Source organism: Trichomycterus rosablanca, chromosome 25, assembly GCF_030014385.1.
Source record: "Trichomycterus rosablanca isolate fTriRos1 chromosome 25, fTriRos1.hap1, whole genome shotgun sequence".
In the NCBI taxonomy this organism is placed as follows: Eukaryota; Metazoa; Chordata; class Actinopteri; order Siluriformes; family Trichomycteridae; genus Trichomycterus; species Trichomycterus rosablanca.
In genome coordinates, this window is record NC_086012.1 from 10,055,009 (window position 1) to 10,072,887 (window position 17,879).

Below are 17,879 nucleotides of genomic sequence, written 5' to 3' on the forward strand. Positions count from 1 at the left end.
AACACCCTGGGCTGGTGGGTTGGCGAAAGGCAAAAGTGGGGGTTAGGGTTGCACCTATAAAAAAATATAACGGGTCTTACACCGTCATAGGAACATTATCAAAATATTTTTTTAACATTTATTATTTTCATTCTTTATAATAATAAATCAGAACCATATTTTAGGCAAAACAACATGCATAAAGAACAGCATGTAAAACATTTTCTCAATAGTGCAAACAACATTTTTACATAATCTTTACACTGACATGCAGCCAGGGGGGCAGTGAGAAAAGGGTTGGCAACCCTACTGTATACCGTCACTGTACTGTAAGTCGCTTTGGATAAAGGCATCTGCTAAATGCCGAAAGTGTGCTTTTCTCTCCAAAAAACTTGTCAGTAATGCAAAAAACAGTGGTAGCCTAGTGGGTAGAGCTTTGGGTTATCAACCGGAAGATTGGCGGTTCAAATCCAGGCTCTGCTACGCAGCCACTGTTGGGTCCTTGAGCAAGGCCCTTAACCCTGTCTGCTCCAGGGGCGCCGTAAGATGGCTGACCCTGCGCTCTGACCCCAACTTCCAAACAATCTGGGATATGCGAAGAAAGAATTTAATTGTACTGTACACCTGTATATGTATATATGACAAATAAAGGATATCTATATATCTATCTATATATCTATAAAATGGAATATAACTGTTACTTTTAGATGGAAGATCTAACATTTGTTTAGTTATTTATTTAGGATTAGGGCTGGCTCTATACCACTTTTTTATGTCTGATATCGATACCGATACTGCAAATTGAATATCTGCCGATACCGATACCAATCCGATACCGTCATTTCTCCTCTCAAACAACTAAGCAGTAATAATACATGTCTCAGTGCACCATGGTCAAACTAGCTATCTAGTAGTATCTAGTAGTAAAATCCTAATAAACAATCATAATAATTAATATTCCCAGCAAACACACAACCTTAACAGAATGTTTCATTTCTATTGGGAATAGGTTGGCACCAACATCACATTACATCCATCTATTTACAGTGTCGCAAAAGAGTCGCATTCTGGTTGGTGAAAAGTTGCACAATGTACCAACAGAACCAAAATGTTACTTGTACATGGTGCTTTGTGTACTTTGTGTTACCATGTCTGGTACATACCATTCATTTGGTTTTTAGTTGGTACAAGAGTGATACAAGTTTTGTCTGTTTCTTATGTTTATTATTATTATTTAAGGTAAGTCAGAAGCATTAGAATAGTTTGAAATGTAAATGTAACAGCATAGTTGAAAACCTATAGATACCACAGGGCTTCTATTAAAAAGTTATAGGCTATAATTTAAAAAATGTAAATTATGAATCATGTCAAGAGTCGAGTCAAGAGAGGCTTTATTGTCATTTCAGCTATATACGAGTACATATTGAAACGAAACAACATTCCTCCAGGACCAGGGTGCAACATAAAACAGTGCAAGACAGTACAGTACACAGTGCAGATAGACAACAGTACAATAAATACAAAAAAGGCCTAAAATAAATACAAAAAGACGTTCATATCATAATCTAAAGAGTAATTAAGGAAGACCAGACTAGAGACGAGTGTTGGTCAGTACATGGTACTGAGTAAAAGATGGGTGAGGTAGAAAAAACATATTCCAAAATAAAAACCGCAATTGTAATGTTTCAATTATTATTACATCATATAATGTTTCAGTTTAGAATTAGAATAATTTTATAATGTCCAGATGTGCAGGTATTGTACAGAATAAGTTATGTGTATCGAGTCAATTCAAGTCAAGTCAGATTCACTTATATAGCACTTTTTCAATAAACATTCAACTCAAATTAACTGTACAGAATCCAGGACCAACAGACCAAAACCCCTACTGAGCAAGCCGAGGGCGACAGTGGCAAGGAAAAACTACCTTAAAAATTACAGGAAGAAACCTTGAGAGGAACCAGACTCAGCAGGGACCCATCCTTCTTGGGTGGCCTGATGGAGTTCTTTATTGTTCAATCCAGTCTGTGAAGACCTGGACATTACAAATTCTGGACATTTTGGTGCAACACGCCAGATTCCCGTCCCATCTAGTAGGAGCACGCCAGGTTCCCCTCTCATGAGCATTGTTTTATGTTTCTTATTCAATGCCACCTGAGGGTTCAACAGTGATTATCAACCTTGCACTACTCTTCAGATTAGTAAGATTTCTTCAGATTCCTTGAATATTTTTACGTGTATGTCGTGTATAGCAGATGGTACCTTTTTTAAGATATTATTTGCAGTCATTTGCAATCTTCCATTGATAGATGTTTCTTTTAAACCAATTTGATAATATTCTTACTAATTTTGTGTCACAAATCAAGCCTTCTAGTGCTCCTGGGGCTCATGTTTGTGCCACGCCCCTCTCTCCAGGAGCACATGTTGGAGGCGGTCTGGTTTTTGGTGCCTTTGCAAGGATTGGTCAATGAAGCTAATGATCCACAGCTGCTCCTTGTTGCAGGTAATACTCAGGGCATTTAAAGAAGCAGCTGTGAATCCTTCAGCGGAGACTATTTTGGCTTTGACTTGTCATCGCTATGGTTTTTATACTCATGTTTTGGTCATGGGTTTGGTTTCTTCTTCATGCTCTTGTTCGAAAGTCTTGTTTAGTTTTAGTCTTGTTCATGTTTTGTGTTCGCCTGTTAGCTTAGCTTAGGGTTTAGGTTCGGTTAGGTTCATGTTTCATGTGTTAAGATTAGTGTATTAGCATGTAGCATTAACTTAGGTCATGTGTTAGTGTGTCTTGTCTTGTGTATCCTTGTCTTGTCTTTTGTTATTGTTAAACGTCTTGTAAACATCTCTGCGTGTGTGTCCGCCCCTCTCGTCAGCTCAGACCATTCGATACATTTTGGCACAAACTGATGAGCCACAACTCTACTTTGCTTGCAGAGACTGAGCCTTTGGTGGATCCTGCTGTAATACACAATCATGATACCCTCACCTGTTACCAATTCAACGACTTATTGTGGGTTGCAAACGTCGCATTAAATTCAGTTCGTTTGTTTATATATTTAAATAAAGCCTCAAGAGATTTATCAACTCAGATTCACTTTTTTATTTCATTTTACAAAATAGCCCAACTTTTTTCGCAATTCAGTATGTATCGTTGCATATAAAATCAATAGAACAATTGAATTTAACCTGCGGGTGTCTAACAATATTGTATAAGAAGGAAGTAATTGGATTTCTGCAGCTCTTCTGCAGAAAATCTGTAATGTAATGTCATAATATACATACAGCAGCCACTTAGAATATTTAATCTGATTGGTACATTTTTTTTTTTTAAATTTATGTGTGCCTAATCTTGTACATGTCTGTGTTTGAGCCAGTGTTACCTTGAACCAGGGGTGCCCAATACATTGATCGTGATCTACCAGTCAATTGCACAGTGCACGCTGGTAGATCGTGCCTCATTGAAACAGCTAATCGTGATTGACATGAAATGTGGCCGCTGTTTCTTTAAATTGCGGTTTGTTATCATAGCTACGCCTTAGCCTGCCTCGATAACCACTAATCTAGCAAATTTTCATTCATCAGTAGCCAGTTTGCACCATTTTTGCATTTTTTCCCTTTGTAACTTACACTCTTTGTGAATATGAGTGCAGCCGTCTTGCCCGAATCTAACCGTTTTTGGTTCTTTGTGCTTGGTTGTGCGAGGACGGCTGTTCCGTTCATACGTGGAGAAATTTTAACCCTACGATCTGACATTCATATAAAGTCATGGGCCTCTGCTGGACAATTTTGGAACTTGCTGGTTGAGGAAAAATATCTAAACATAAGAATATGTGCCACATACACTGATTAGCCATAACATTAAAACCACCTCCTTGTTTCTACACTATAGCATATAGAAGCACTTTGTAGTTTTACAATTACTGACTGTAGTCCATCTGTTTCTGTACATACTTTTTTGCCTGCTTTCACTCTGTTCTTCAATGGTCAGGACCCCCACAGGACCACTACAGAATAGGTATTATTTAGGTGGTGGATCATTCTCAGCACTGCAGTGACACTGACATGGTGGTGGTGTGTTAGTGTGTGTTGTGCTGGTATGAGTGGATCAGACACAGCAGCGCTGCTGGAGTTTTTAAATACACTATTAGACACTCCTACCTGCAGTGCTACCTACTCTGTAGTGAACCTGTGGGGGTCCTGACCATTGAAGAACAGCATGAAAGAGGGCTAACAAAGCATGCAGAGAAGCAGATGGACTACAGTCAGTAATTGTAGAAATACAAAGTGCTTCTATATGGTAAGTGGAGCTGATAAAATGGACAGTGAGTGGTTTTAATGTTATGGCTAATTGATGTATTTGACAGCATTTTTGGATCAACATACTTGTGTGAATCAGCTTTTTCCCACATAAAAATAATGAAGTCTAAACATTGGTCCACTCTTACTGATGAACACTTGGAAGACTGTATCAGCAGCTATTGTCCAGACTTCATAAACCTGGCTGACACCATTCAGTGCAAATCATCAGAATAAGGTTTGTGTGATTTTTTTTTTTTTTTTTTTTTTTTTTTTCAGTCGCTTGCCCTGTAAAGCTGAATATCAGTACAGAAATAATTGTTGCTTTCTTTTAAATGCTCTTGTTGTTATTAGTTGTTCTCATTAGTTTCCATTTTATTTTCCTAGTGAGCTGAGAAGGTCAACCCAGACTTCTCAACCCCCGGCAGATTCCAGCTCTTCCTGGGGGATCCCCAGACATTCCTACACCAGCTGGAAAATATAATCTCTCCAGTGGTTCCTGGGTCTGTCCTGCGGTCTCTGTCCAGAGAGACCTGCCTGGAACAGCTCTAATGGGAAGTTCCCCTAGTGAGTAAGCCCAGCAACCCTAGGTAAAATTAGAAATGTCTGACCAGTGGACAGAGAGCTTTGTCCAAGAACTAAGCTTCTGCTTGACCACCACAGACTGTTACAATGACTACAGAACTGCTGCGCTGACCAATCCGTCTATCAATCTTACACACTTTTTCTAATTCCCGTGAACTAGATCTTGAGGTACTCTACAAGAGGCAGGTTTTCTTTCCTCTCCTGATGAGAGCATCCCACTCTTTTTTGGGAGAGTGCCATTGCTTGGGAATTGGAGGTGCCAATTACAGATCTTATCCCAGCTGCTTCACACTCACCTATTGGAGACAGATCAGGACTGCATGGACGTGCCTGGATAAGTTGACGTCTTAAAGGCGGCACATGTTGCTCTAAGATCTCAATGTACTTTGCTACATTAATGCTGCCATCACAGAAGTGTAAATGACCTTTGCCAAGGGCACTGACACACCCCATACCATGACAGACCCTGGCTTTTGGACTTGTTCCTGATAACAGTCTGGATGGTCCTTTTTCGTCTTTGGTCCGGAGCACACAGTGTCCATTTTTCCCCCCAAAAAAGACCTGGAATGCTGATTCATCTGACCACAATACACATTTCCACTGTGTGATGGTCCATCCTAGATGCCTCAGAGCCCAGAGAAGTCGACGCTGCATCTGGACATGGTTAACATAAGACAGTAAAGTCTTAAGTGGTATTTGTGCATGTAACTCTGTATTGTAGTGCTTGACAAAGGTTTGCCAAAGTAATCCCTCACCCATGTGGTTATATCAGCTATTGTTGAGTGGTGGTTCTTGATGCAGTGTCGTCTGAGGGATGGAAGATCACGGGCGTTCAGGTTAAGCTTGTGCTCTTGGCCTTTACGCACTGATTCCTCCAGATTCCTTGAATCATTTAATGATATTATGCTCTGTAGAGGAAGAAATATGCAAATCCCTTCCATCTTTCTTTGAGGTACATTGTTTTTAAACATTTTAATCATTTTCTCACACATTTGTTGACAAACTGGAGATCCTCTGATCATCTTTGCTCATCAAAGACTCAGCCTTTCCTGGATGCTGATTTTGTACCAAACCATGATTACAATCACCTGTTGACATCACTTGTTGTAAATATGAAAATTAAAATGTATTGAAATGTAGGCACATTGGTCTAATGTAGTAGCCTACCACCGCAAAAGAACTGGGTTTAGGTCTGGTTGGACACTCTGCAGAAAGGCCGGTTTGGAAGTCACTTTCTTGTTAAAGCTCTCTAAAGGAATCTAGCCAGTGAAATGAAGGAATCAGTGGCTTCATGTGTTTTAGCGAACGTCTGCGTCAGCCTGTGGCCTTTCCCAGTTAGCATGGGTGTCGTAAGTCAGTGAGCGTGCTATGAGAAATGGGCTTTGTCTGCATTGGGAAGAAAATGCAAAAACAGATTGGTGTAGGAACTTAGTAACAAGAGTAAGATGTCATTGAAAGTTTTCAATGTTTTTTTTTTTTTATAAATTAATGTGACTTGTTCAGGGTTGTCACAGGGATTAATTTTTTCAAAATTAATAATGTTCTACATTGAATCAAATGACTCATATTTTTCCAAATGACTCAATGGTTACCATTACGTAGTTTCCTTTTGGGATCTGTTGGCTTTGGTAGTTTCCAATACGCAATCTACTGTTAAGTCAGTTACAGATCCAGTATGTATTCAGCATGATTGAATGGTCCACCACCCAAACAAAACATGTCTTTTTTGACTGATAAATGGGGTACAATGGCGTGACAAAGTGTACATAGCTACATATGGGCTACAGTCAGTAATATTATACCTACAATGTTCTTCTATATGGTACACTATATTGCCAAAAGTATTCGCTCATCTGCCTTCACACGCATATGAACTTGACTGACATCCCATTCTTAATCCATAGGGTTTAATATCATGTCGGCCCACTCTTTGCAGCTATAACAGCTTCAACTCTTCTGGTAAGGCTTTCCACAAGGTTTAGGAGTGTGTTTATGGGAATTTTTGACCATTCTTCCAGAAGCGCATTTGTGAGGTCAGACACTGATGTTGGATGAGAAGGCCTGGCTCCGCTCTAATTCATCCCAAAGGTGTTCTATCGGGTTGAGGTCTGGACTCTGTGCAGGCCAGTCAAGTTCTTCCACACCAAACTCGCTCATCCATGTCTTTATGGACCTTGCTTTGTGCACTGGTGCGCAGTCATGTTGGAACAGGAAGGGGCCATCCCCAAACTGTTCCCACAAAGTTGGGAGCATGAAATTGTCCAAAATCTCTTGGTATGCTGAAGCATTAAGAGTTCCTTTCACTGGAACTAAGGGGCCGAGCCCAACTCCTGAAAAACAACCCCACACCATAATCCCCCCTCCACCAAACTTTACATTTGGCACAATGCAGTCAGACAAGTACCGTTCTCCTGGCAACCGCCAAACCCAGACTCGTCCATCGGATTGCCAGACGGAGAAGCGTGATTCGTCACTCCAGAGAACACGTCTCCACTGCTCTAGAGTCCAGTAGTGGCATGCTTTACACCACTGCATCCGACGCTTTGCATTGCACTTGGTGATGTAAGGCTTGGATGCAGCTGCTCGGCCATGGAAACCCATTCCATGAAGCTCTCTACACACTGTTCTTGAGCTAATCTGAAGGCCACATGAAGTTCGGAGGTCTGTAGCGATTGACTCTGCAGAAAGTTGGCGACCTCTGTGCCCTGTGCGTCTCAGCATCCGCTGACCCCGCTCTGTCATTTTATGTGGCCTAACACTTCGTGGCTGAGTTGCTGTCATTCCCAATCGCTTCCACTTTGTTATAATACCACTGACAGTTGACTGTGGAATATTTAGTAGCGAGGAAATTTCACGACTGGACTTGTTGCACAGGTGGCATCCTATCACGGTACAACGCTGGAATTCACTGAGTTCCTGAGAGCGACCCATTCTGCATGCCTAAGTGCTTGGTTTTATATACCTGTGGCCATGGGAGTGATTGGAACACCTGAATTCAATGATTTGGATGGGTGAGTGAATACTTTTGGTAATATAGTGTAGGTGTAGCTTATAAAATAATCAATGAATGGATGTACCTATTAAATTGCTCAGGTAGTGTATGTAGAGAACATAAATTAGTGAAGATTCTTTCAAACAATGCTGGTGTAAGTATTCCTTTAATAGTACTGATGCTATAAATAAATACTTACGTACTCGTGGTATTCTCGAGCATGATGATTCATTCTCTGTTTAGCGTCTGATATGTTTGCAGACTACTTAGTGCACAATCAGTCTTTCATAGATGCGAACTTGGTTTTGAATCCGTTTTTGTTTAAATAAGCATTGTTTATTGGTAGACTTAGGACACATTGTGACCTACACTGATCAGCCATAACATTAAAACCACCTCCTTGTTTCTACACTCCCTGTCCATTTTATCAGCTCCACTTACCATATAGAAGCACTTTGTAGTTCTACAATTACTAACTGTAGTCCATCTGTTTCTCTACATACCTTTTTAGCCTGCTTTCATCCTGTTCTACAATGGTCGGGACCCCCACAGGACCACCACAGAGCAGGAATTATTTAGGTGGTGGATCATTCTCAGCACTGCAGTGACACTGATGGGGTGTTAGTGTGTGTCGTGCTGGTATGAGTGGATCAGACACAGCAGTGCTGCTGGAGTTTTTAAATACCGTGTCCACTCACTGTCCACTCTATTAGACACTCCTACCTAGTTGGTCCACCTTGTAGATGTAGCTTTGATCCATTGGTATATTGACCTTGGGTGCATGTGGGTTTTCTCCAGGTACTCTGGCGTCCTTCCACCTCTGAAAACATGCCTGTAGATGTACTGTCTGATCTAAATTGCTAATTAAGTGATTAAATGGCTGGGACTGCAGTGTTTTCGACAGATTGGTCCAGAGTGGCTGGCGTTTTTAAAAGATTTTGAACCCACCACCATCACCCTGATCAGATTAAAGCATATTAAGCAGAAATTAATGGATTGTTATGAATATAAACCCATTTTTTGATATGAAAGGGAATTACTAGATATTAAACTAGTAAAGACTACTGAATCGTTTATTTCTTAGCCTTTAATTTGGCATAGTTTGGTGCTTGCGTTTTTGTCTGTGGTTATGTAATGTGTGTGTGTGTGTGTTTTATTAGTCCCGTTGCTGACTGGTCTAGATTTATTTGTTTCATGAGTGAAGAGTGAAGTGCTCACAGAGGACAGCAAGCAGAGTTTGGCAGCACTCACTTCACACACTGTATTATGAAACACGCACACACATACGCTTGCTTAGATGTTAGTGTTTGCGTGCCACAGCTTGCCCTGGCAATCTTTGGAATCTGTTGAAATCCTTTACGTGTGTTAATGGGAAGTTTGTATTGTTTGTGTTTGTTTGGCTGGAATCTCTGTACAGGTCGTTGTGTAGACTTTGCTTCCAGGTCTGGAATGACACACTGTCTGCATCACTGTAATACTGTAACCTGATAGCATGACTAAACCATTCCTGACCAAGACCCGAAAATGCAGATTTATAAAGTTCCCTTGCACACTAAGCCCTTAAAAGTGTGGTTTATTGGACTATTTAATATAAAAGGTCTGCTTTTTAATTTTGATGCATTGCTTAGTTGGATGGTCATTGTTGCTCTTGTGTTTCTTTGCACACCTGTATCATTATACACTGATCAGCCATAACATTAAAACCACCTCCTTGTTTCTACACTCACTGTCTATTTTATCAGCTCCACTACCATATAGGACCACTTTGTAGTTCTACAGTTAGTGACTGTAGTCCATCTATTTCTTTACATAGCTTTTCTTCACCCTGTTCTTCAGTGGTCAGGACCCCCACATGACCATCACAGAGCAGGTATTATTTAGGTGGTGGATCATTCTCAGCACTGCAGTGACACTGACATGGTGGTGGTGTGTTAGTGTGTGTTGTGCTGGAGTTTTTAAATACCGTGTCCACTCACTGTCCACTCTATTAGACACTCCTACCTAGTTGGTCCACCTTGTAGATGTAAAGTTGGAGACGATTGCTCATCTATTGCTGCTGTTTGAGTTGGTCATCTTCTAGACCTTCATCAGTGGTCACAGGACGCTGCCCACGGGGTGCTATTGGTTGGTGGACTATTCTCAGTCCAGCAGTGACAGTGAGGTTTTTAAAAACTCCATCAGTGCTGCTGTGTCTTATCCACTCATACCAGCACAACACACACTAACACACCACCACCATGTCAGTGTCACTGCAGTGCTGAGAATGATCCACCACCTAAATAATACCTGCTCTGTAGTGGTCCTGTGGGGGTCCTGACCATCGAAGAACAGCATGAAAGGGGGCTAACAAAGCATGCAGAGAAACAGATGGACTACAGTCAGTAATTGTAGAACTACAAAGTGCTTCTAGCTAATTAAATAGAGTGAGTGTATAACAAGGAGGTGGTTTTAATGTTATGGCTGATCAGTGTATGTTGGTGGGAGACTATGTTTCCATTTCAGTAGAATGGTATGTCTAGCCAACAACGTGGTAAAGGCAATAACCTTTTGTGAAGCAACTGATATTGACCCCCTCCTGGATGGACACCAAAAAGGGCGGTTAAAGGATTAGGAACAAAATCCAGGTTTAGCGCCAGTTTCAAAGTGTCAAAAAATTTGAAGCCAGAAATCTACCAACTTGGGACAGGTCCAAAACATGTCCAAATGATCCAAGGGAGCGTCTATAATAATCTTTCTATAATAATCTGCAAATGGTGTTAAAAATGTGGTGGTCACTACAGCGCTCGCACACCAGTGCTGGGATTCTGAATGCTCCGAGTTCGAATCTCAGCTCTGCTACCGGTCGGCTGGGCCCCGCAGCAGACAAATCACCCACTAGTCTGCTGTGTGGGAATAAAACTGACTAAAATGGGGGTGAGGTCATGGACACTATGTAAGGACCCTGGTTAGTAGCCTGAGGTGCCTGTACAAAGGTGGAGGAACGTAGAGATTTGAAATTTGGTGAGGGGCAAATGCTTTCTCACAGCACCATATATTATTGTTTGTTATGGATTTTAGGGTTCTGAAGTCATTTGTAATGTTTTGTTATACACCAGAACCATATTGAGAGTTATTATCTCCAAATGGAACAAAAAATTTGAAACTGCTTTAAATTTACCCAGGAATGGCTGCCTGCTAAATTATATTCACATTTATAGCGAAGAGATTTGAAAGAAATTTTAAGAAGCTAAGAAACTGATGTCTTTAGTCTCGGCTTAGAGCAACACTGCTCATATAACCTTTATAAAGGGCATCCGAATGATCCCCAAACCAATTAAAATCAGAGCTTTTTTGATAGCAAGGATCTCATTATGTTTGGCATTTCATAGTGATGGTGTTGGTCTTGTGATCGTGTGGGTTGGTTGCTGCATCACGACCTACACCAGTGGTTCTCATCTAGGGCATATGGGAGATTTCTTGTGATGTCATAATGTATAGATCTACAATCCCAAATTTCTTACATTTACTTTGACTTTTATTTAATTGCAGACAGGATGATCCTGAGATATTTCATGTTTTGTCTGGTCAACTTCATTACATTTATTAATAAACATCCATTCCTGCATTTCAGGTGTGTGATGGTCCATCATAGATGCCTTCGAGCCCAGAGAAGTCGACGCCGCTTCTAGACATGGTTAACATAAGACTTCTTTTTTGCACAGTAAAGTTTTAAGTGGCATTTGTGCATGTAACTGTATTGTAGTGCTCGACAAAGGTTTGCCAAAGTAATCCCTCACCCATGTGGTTATATCAGCTATTGTTGAGTGGCGGTTCTTGATGCAGTGTCTTCTGAGGGATCGAAGATCACGGACGTTCAGGTTAAGCTTGTGCTCTTGGCCTTTACGCACTGAAATTCCTCCCGATTCCTTGAATCGTTTAATGATATTCTGCACTGTAGAGGGAGAATATACCAATCCCTTCCAATCTTTCTTTGAGGTTCATTGTTTTTAAACGTTTCAATAATTTTCTCACACATTTGCTGACAAACTGGAGATCCTCTGATCATCTTTGCTCATCAAAGACTCCAAAGCCTTTCCTGGATGCTGCTTTTGCACCAATCATTTTACAATCACCAGTTGACATCATGTGTTTGAAATCACATCTTTATAGGTACAGTGGTAGCTCTGTGGTTAAGATACTGGATCTGTAATCAGAAAGTTGCCGGTTTAAGCCCAACAGCCACCAAGTTGCCTTGATGGGCTCCTAAGCATGACCCTTAAGACTCAATTGCTCAATTTGTGTTTAGTCATAATTGCACCATAAATGCACAATGCACCATAAATGACGTTTTTTTTAAACCTTATTACTAGACCTAAATTACCTGTCCCAACTTTTTTGGAATGTGTTGCAGGACTGAAATGCAGGGATGGATGTACAACCCCAAATCAGAAAAAGTTGGGACAGTATGGAAAATTCCTTACATTTACCTCGACTTTTATTTGATTGCAGACAGGATGAACCTGAGATTTCATGTTTTGTCTGGTCAACTTCATTTCATTTGTTAATAAACATCCATTCCTGCATTTCAGGTGTGTGATGGTCCATCATAGATGCCTTCGAGCCCAGAGAAGTCAACGCTGCTTCTAGACATGGTTAACATAAGGCTTCTTTTTTGCACAGTAAAGTTTTAAGTGGCATTTGTGCATGTAACTCTGTATTGTAGTGCTCGACAAAGGTTTGCCAAAGTAATCCCTCACCCATGTGGTTATATCAGCTATTGTTGAGTGGAGGTTCTTGATGCCTGCAACACATTCCAAAAAAAGTTGGGACGGGGGCAATTTAGGGCTAGGAATGAGATGAAAAAACGTAATAATGATCTGGACTTGTCAATTTCTCACATTTGTTGACAAACTGTACCAAACCATGAAATCACATCTTTATAGGTACAGTGGTAGCTCTGTGGTTAAGGTACAGGATCTGTAATCAGAAAGTTGCCGGTTCAAGCCCAACAGCCACCAAGTTGCCTTGATGGGCTCCTATGCATGACCCTTAACCTTAAGACTCAATTGCTCAATTTGTGTTCAGCGTCTGCTAAGTGCTGTAAATGTAGTTTTTTAAACCTCATTACTAGACCTACCCGTCCCAACTTTTTTTGGAATGTGTTGCAGGACTGAATTGCAGGGATGAATGTATATTAACAAATGAAATGAAGTTGAGCTGACAAAACATGACATATCTCCGGTTCATCCTGTCTGCAATCAAATAAAAGTAAATGTAAGAAACTCTGTGTTTTTATTTTACATTTTGCATACCGTCCCAACTTTTTCTGATTTGGGGTTGTATTTGCACTCATATCATATCAGTCATATCGTATTCTTTAGTGAATGTTTATTTCTGTAGAATGTACTCACAGTAGTGTACATTCTGTATCATTTCTCAGGTCTGTCTGAACTTGCCTATTGGATGATGCCTAAGGCACATTCCTGAGATGAGATAACAATATTCCAGGCTGAAATATGTGACCCTTACACATGCAGGAATTTTGCCCATTTCTAAAGCTATTATTGAGGGCATGATATGATCTGCTCAGGTACATCTAACGTGTTTGGGAAAAAGACGTGTGTAGCACAGGCAGTAATTTGGGAAACAGCTGGTTGATTACACCCAATCATTCAAAAGCATATAGAATTATTATCAACCCTCGTATAACAAATAGCCAAAGGTATGTTGACACCCCTGCTAAGTATTAAGTAACCGTGCACAAACACAGAGCCTTGCCTTAAAAGCAGGCACAAATTTTCACAGATACCTCAAACCCCAAATCAGTAAAAGTTGGGACAGCATGGAAAATACAAATAATAAATAAAACTGAGTTTCTTACATTTACTTTGACTTTTATTTGATTGCAGACAGGATGAACCTGAGACATTTCATGTTTTGTCAGGTGTGTGATGGTCCATCATAGATGCCTTCGAGCCCAGAGAAGTTGACGCCGCTTCTAAACATGGATAACATAAGGCTTCATTTTTGCACAGTAAAGTATTAAGTGGCATTTGTGCATGTAACTCTGTATTGTATTTTGTATCTTTTATTTGATTGCAGACAGGATGAACCTGAGATATTTCATGTTTTATCTGCTCAACTTCATTTCATTTATTAATAAACATCAATTCCTGCATTTCAGGCCTGCAACACATTCCAAAAAAAGTTGGGACCGTAAAGCGTTTACCACTTTGTAATGTTGCCATTCCTTTTCACCACACTGAAAGGAAATTTTGGCACAGAGGATACCAGGTGATTTAGTGTTTCAGCTTTTATTTTGTCCCGTTCTTCCTGCAAACACGTCTTAACATGTGCAACAGTACGGGGTCGTCGTTGTCACATTTTCCGTTTCAGAATTCTCCACACGTTCTCTATTGAGGCATTCATCACAGCCCTGGGTGCCAATCTGAATGCTTTGTGATTTAATTTGTATTTTTACACATAGAAGGGTAACATTTTGATTGCTGTCTTTGTAAGAGTTGAGCAATATGAACTTCATGGGTGTGTATTTATACCCACATGTGCTCCAGCATGAGCAATTGTCTTTATATTACCTAATAATTTTTAATTACCTGGCGCCAGGCCCACGGCTGCAAGACGGCTGAGTTACAGATGCTTTGTTAGCATTCTATTTTAGATACAGTGCACACATCTGAAATGCAACTCATGCAGTATGTGATCAATCCACTCTTATATTAAGAAGATTCTGGGTTCGATTCCCAGGTGGAGAGGTCCAGGTCCTTTCAGTGTGGAGTTTGCATGTTTTCCCCAAGTCTGTGTGGGTTTCCTCCCACAGTCCAAAGACATGCAGTCTGGCTAAATTGAGCTACAAAGATCACCCTAGGTGCAAGTGTGTGTGTGTATGTGTAAGCATGTTTGCCCTGTGATGGACTAGTGACCTGACCGGGGTGTTTTTTAGAGTTTTGTACCCACTGTGACACTGAATAGGATAAAGAGGTGGTAAAACAGACAGTGAATGAATTTGTGTGTGTGTGTGTGTGTTGTCTGTGTGTACTGTTTTAACTGATTATGGGTCAAAAAGGTGTTTACATTTTCTGTACTGTCCCAACTTTTTTGGAATTGTGGTAAATTTATACACCAATCAGGAATAACATTATGACCACGTCCTTGATTCTACAATTACTGTCTATTTTATCAGCTCCACTTACACTCCACACTGACTGTAGTCCATCTGTTTCTCTGCATGCTTTGTTACCCCGCTTTCATGCTGTTCCTCAATGGTCAGGACCCCCACAGGACCACCACAGAGCAGGTATTATTTGGGTGGTGGATCATTCTCAGCACTGCAGTGACACTGACATGGTGGTGGTGTGTTAGTGTGTGTTGTGCTGGTATGAGTGGATAAGACACAGCAATGCTGATGGAGTTTTTAAACACCTCACTGTCTCTGCTGGACTGAGAATAGTCCACCAGCCAAAAATATCCAGCCAACAGCGCCCTGTGGGCAGCGTCCTGTGACCACTGATGAAGGTCTAGAAGATGACCAACTCAAACAGCAGCAATAGATGAGTGATTGTTTCTGACTTTACATCTACAAGGTGGACCAACTAGGTAGGAGTGTCTAATAGAGTGGACAGCGAGTGGACACAGTATTTAAAAACTCCAGCAGCACTGCTGTGTCTGATCTACTCATACCAGCACAACACACACTAACACACCACCACCATGTCAGTGTCACTGCAGGGCTGAGAATCATCCACCACCTAAATAATACCTGCTCTGTGGTGGTCCTGACCATTGAAGAACAGGGTGAAAGCAGGCTAAAAAAGTATGTAGAGAAACAGATGGACTACAGTCAGTAATTGTAGAACTACAAAGTGTAGAATGCTTTGCTCCTATTCAGTTAGGCTGGCTGGCTCACGGTTTGCCACAGTTGTTTTGTTGCAGATTGTGAAATGCTTGTAATAAATAGTTTGAGTCATACTAACCGTAAACCATGCTGACTGAATGGCATGCTGATTAAATTGTTTTGATCTCCCAAGTTGTTGTATATATGGAGCGTGATAAAGCAATGTGTTAGTCACTGCTGCTGCTTTAAAATATCATTTCTCCCATTTATCTAATTCCATTTTATTAATTTGTGGCTTTAAATAACTTGTTTACTGTGTTTACCTTATCATTGTATTACCTCTTATTTTAATATTCTTTAATATTCAGTTTTTTCCCCATTTTGCCTTTTCTATAATAGAGTTATTTTTTTGCCTCAAACATCTACACCCAATCGCTAGTAATTACGTGAATTAAGTGAAAACAGGGTTTAGAAAATATGCAATTTTATTTTACTGACAAAAATCCTTTATTTAGGGGTTACATATCTGTACACACCCTTAGCCTAATACTTGGTTGATGCACTTTTGGCAGCGATTACAGCTTCAAGGCATCTTGGGAAAGAAGCTACGAGCTTTGTTTCCGGACATTTTTGCCCATTCCTCTTGGCATATCCTTGCAGGCTCCATCAGGTTGGATGGGGAGAGTCAGTACACAGCTATTTTCAGCTCCTTCCACAGATGTTCCCATCTCCACAAGGATACACTGGAGCTCTGTCAGAGTGACCCTCGGGTTCCTGCTCACCTCCCTGGCCAAGGCCAGTCTTCGGTTAGTTCAGCCGGGCTGCTAGGGCTAGGAAGATTATTGGTGGTTTATTTGGTGGTGCTCATTGGGAGCTGTAAAGCTGCAGAATTTTTTCTGTACCCTTCTCCAGATCTATGCCTTGACACAATCCTGTAGATAATTCCTTTGACCCCATGGCTTTGAGTTTGCTCTGATTTGTACTGTCAACTGTGGGACCTTATATAGGCAGGTGTTGGCAATCCCCAATCATGTCCAGTCAATTGAATTGACCACAGGTGGACTCCAATTAAATTGTAGAAACATCTCAAGCAGTATCAGTGAAAACAAACTGCCCCTCAGCTCACTTTTGAAACATTTTAACAAAAGACAGAAAGATATTTGATTGATCAGGTTGGTAATAAGCCAGTGTGTTTATTATGCACTATGAACCCAAGAGTAGGTGGACACCTGACTATGATCAATGGCCAAAATCAATGGCATCAATGTTGGTGTTGACTACTCCTTTGGTGGCTATTATAGACTCAACCTGCTGTGGGGGCTTTGCACAAGATGGAAAGATTGAAAATTTGTGCCTCTTTAGTCAAAAGGTGCCTGATGCTGGATGTTTCAGTTCACACTGATCACACTGTTTACACTGATCAGCCATAACATTAAAACCACCTCCTTGTTTCTACACTCACTGTCCATGTTATCAGCTCCACTTACCACATAGAAGCACTTTGTCGTTCTACAATTACTGACTGTAGTCCATCTGTTTCTCTACATGCTTTGTTACCCTGCTTTCATGCTGTTCTTCAATGGTCAGGACTCTCCCAGGACCACCACAGAGTAGGTATTATTTGGGTGGTGGATCATTCTCAGCACTGCAGTGACACTGACATGGTGGTGGTGTGTTAGTGTGTGTTGTGCTGGGATGAGTGGATAAGACACAGCAATGCTGCTGGAGTTTTTAAACACCTCACTGTCACTGCTGGACTGAGAATAGTCCACCAACCAAAAATATCCAGCCAACAGCGCCCAGTGGGCAGCATCATGTGACCACTGAAGAAGGTCTAGAAGATGACCAACTCAAACAGCAGCAATAGATGAGCGATCGTCTCTGACTTTACATCTACAAGGTGGACCAATTAGGTAGGAGTGTCTAATAGAGTAAACAGTGAGTGGACACAGTATTTAAAAACTCCAGCAGCACTGCTGTGTCTGATCCACTCATACCAGCACAACACACACTAACACACCACCACCATGACATCACTGCAGTGCTGAGAATGATCCACCGCCTAAATAATACCTACTCTGTAATGGTCCTTTAGGGGTCCTGACCACTGAAGAACAGGGTGAAAGCAGGCTGAAAAAAGCATTCAGAGTAACAGATGGACTACAGTCAGTAATTGTAGAACTACAAAGTGCTCCTATA